Below are 3,832 nucleotides of genomic sequence, written 5' to 3' on the forward strand. Positions count from 1 at the left end.
CAGGCGCACGCCTGAGGCCGCACGCAGCGGCGCAAAGAGCAACGCGGCCAGCCCAGAGCAGAGCGCGGCCGGCGGGGGGTCTGGCATCTTTTAGTTAGGTTTAAATTTTTGAATTTTTGGATAGTTGCAGACGTCTGAGAAAAATTTTAATGACTAAAAACGTAGATTCTGTGAAAGTGCATATTACTTCTTAAAACTACTCTTTCTGCTGAAATCTGAGGAGTATGTATCATGCCCCCTGGTGGTTAGTTAATACTCCTTTAGTAATATTTACCGGAAGTGATGCACAATTTCATAACTATGTAATTTCAGTGTGTGCTTTCCAACTACATAGTTTTTACTTTAAAATCTTTTTCTATTGATAAATAATTTGGGTTAAGATTATAAAGTTTGAATTTTGTCTTATAAATGAATTTCTGCTGGAGAATCCTCTTGACTTCTAGAAATGCCTTTCCAAAACTGAAAAACTTTTTCAAGCAGCTTTTCATAATGTTCATGATAATGTTCTAGAGTTTCAGAAGGAAATTTCTCATCACAATACATAGCTTTGTATTTACAAATTATGATGAGTAACTTTGTTTTGTGGTGCTTTTCTTTTAACTTGTAGGCATCTGTCTGAGATTTCAAAGTCCTCAAACTTCTCTCTCTCTCTCTCTCTCTCTCTCTCTTTGTGGAACCGGGGGTTGAACTAAGGCCCTTGCACTTTCCAGGGAAGCGCTTATTCCACTGAGCCATCACCCCCAGCCCTTCAAATTTCTTAGGCTAAGAGAAGAACATGGGGTGAGACTTCTCCACCACCTATATGTAAAACACCTCTGCATTGCAAGCTAGAAGATCATGTGGCTGTCTTACTGCTTCACTCTATTACCTTGAGTAAAGATGGAATTATGGTCTTCAGCAGAACCTCAACTAAGTTTTAGATCTTATAAAGTAAAAATTTTAACATTTTGGCATAGAACAAAACTAGAGCCTGAAGTCTCCTATAAAACAATATTTTGGCATTTCATGTAAATTTTCTGACTTATTAATTGTAACTCACAAATATTACTATTTTTCTAAGTATCAAGGTACAGCTACTTGCTGCTTCTTAATGACATCAGTTTTTTTATCTTCAGACTTTAGTAATTACATACGTAAAATCCATTTCAAGGAACAATGTCTGTCTAAAATAACTTTATTTTGCCCCAAAACTGAATATTGATATTCATGCTGAACACAGCTAAGTACCAAATAGTTACTCACTTTTGGTGGTTTATACAAACAGCATTCTGGGGACTCTATTATATTAACCTGATAGTATGCCTGATGGTTTACATAATCTTAAGAAAATCTTACTCTAGTTTGTAGCTTTCTCTCTCTCTCTCTCTCTCTCTCTCTCTCTCTCTCTCTCTCTTTTCTTTTTTTTGTATTTTAGGGAAGGGTCTACAGGGTATTCAGTGTCTCACTACTAGATCAGACTCATAGTGATCCACCTGTTTACAGCTTCCCAAGAGCTGGGATTACAAGCGTGCACTACGACACCCAGTCTCAACTCAATCACCCTCTGAGAGTGCCCCAGGGGCAGGGCAGGCACAGCAGGCCTGGGAAATCAAACCCCTGGCCCTTGCGCCTGCTTGCAGATGCTTTAATGCATTGAGTTACTTAGCCAGCCTAAGCTTTCTCCTTTAGAAAGAGATTTTTTTTCCCGTGGTTTTTATACTATTTCAGCAATGAAACCATTTTTCCCCCAAGTAAGATTGTAGAATCCTAGCCAGGCATGGTGGTGCATGCCTATAATCCCAGAACTCAGGAGGCTCAGGCAAGAGGATCACTTCACATTCAAGATCATCCTAAGCTACATAGTGAACTCAAGGCCAGTCTGAACTACAGAGCAATGAGACTCTGTCTCAAAAAAATAAATCTTGAAATGCTTATATACATGTGTGCATGCAAACACCCTACTCTACTATGTCATATTAATATAAATTCCCTTTATAGCCAGTCAGATAGCTTAGTAGACTAAAGCGCCTGCTTAGGGAGAGTGCAAAGGCCAGGGTTCAATCCCGAGCATGCCCTGTCAGCCCTGCCCCCGGAGTGTGCTGAAATGGCAATTGACACTGGGCATGGTGGTGTGCACCTATAATCCCAGCATTTGGAAGGCTGAAAAACAGGAGTATCACTGCAAGTCCAATTTACATAGTGAGACCCTGTAGACCTTGTAGACCCTATCCTAAATACAATAAATAAATAAATAAATAAGCCCTTTGGCTGGTGCCACCATCTTCCAGTAATTTGTCAAAATGACTAACACAAAGGGCAAGAGGAGAGGAACCTGGTATATATTCTCCAGGCCTTTTAGGAAACATGGGGCTGTTCCTTTGGCCACATACATGCAAATCTACAAAAAGAGTGAGATTGTAGACATCAAGGGAATGGGTACTGTGCAAAAAAGGAATGCCTCACAAATGTTACCATGGTAAAACAGGAAAAGTCTACAATGTTACCCAGCATGCTGTTGGCTTTGTTGTAAACAAGCAAGTTAAAAGCAAGATACTTGCCAAGAGGATTAATGTGCATAATGAGCATATTAAACACTCAAAAAGTCATGATAGCTTCCTGAAATGTGTTAAGTGATTAGAAAAAGAAGGAAGCCAAAGAGAAAGGTACCTGGGTTCATCTGAAGCACCAGCCTGCCCCTCCCAGAGAAGGGCATTTTGCGAGGACCAGTGGAAAGGAACCTGAATTGTTGGAACCTATTCTCTATGAATTCATGGCATAAACTGTGGATGTTGCTCTGCTGTTCAGCACCCAATTAGCAGCTTAAGTGTTCTAGATCCTATGCAAAAATAAAGTCATCCTGTTATGTAAGGGTGGTTTTCTTAGTTGACCAGATATGTGGTGCTTTCTTACCTTAGAAATATTTGCAGTAGATTTTCACTGTACCTAGTAATTGTGTCTAGCCTATACTCTTCCTGTATTTTTCTTGCTGAAAGATATTGCTGAGGTATTGTGCAGGTGTATACCCAAATATTCAAATATTTATATTGACTTGACGATCCTGTAGATCACCATGGTGAAAAGATGTACCAAAACAAATGGGCGTCACCTAAGAAACAAATGTAAGTCCATTTCAGTTAAATAAATTGTTTAAAGCACCTATGAAAAAATAAAAATAAGTAAATAGATAAATAAATTCCCTTTATATACTCCAGTAAGTAAATACTAAGTCAACTAGTGAAAATATGTAATGCACTGCTGGTGTGTAGTATATTAGAATTTGGTGAATAATAAATTTGACAGTTTTTAAAAAATTCAGGGGTCTGGATCAAAAGTTTCAGTTTAAGTCAAATTTGTGTATTCCTAAACCTCCATTGGTTCTTATGAAAAGAAATTTGGGATAAGTAATCCTCTGAGATGTTCTCCAACTCAAGAAATTTAAATTGTCTTTTTTGAATTAGACTTGGTGTGTTTAGTTCAGACTGCCTAATTTTAAAGTGTTTCTGAAAGTCAATGTTGCTTGGAGCCAGGGAGATAGCTCAGTAGAATAAGTACATCCCTGGCAAGTGCAAAGGCCTGAGTTCAATCTCTAGTTCTGAAAAGAAAGAAAAAGAAGAAAGAAAAAGAAAGAAAGAAAGAAAGAAAGAAAGAAAGAAAGAAAGAAAGAAAGAGAGAAAGAGAGAGAGAGAGAGAAAGAAAGAGAGAGAGAGAGAGAAAGAAAGAAAGAAAGAAAGAAAGAAAGAAAGAAAGAAAGAAAGAAATTTGTTGAATCTGTACTTTCGATTTGATTTGAAACTGTCTCATTGCTGTTTATCAATAAAATTTTGAAAAAAAAGAAAGAAAGAAAGAAAGAAAG

The sequence above is a fragment of the Octodon degus genome, unplaced genomic scaffold (assembly GCF_000260255.1).
Source record: "Octodon degus isolate 3935 unplaced genomic scaffold, OctDeg1.0 scaffold00344, whole genome shotgun sequence".
Classification (NCBI taxonomy): Eukaryota; Metazoa; Chordata; class Mammalia; order Rodentia; family Octodontidae; genus Octodon; species Octodon degus.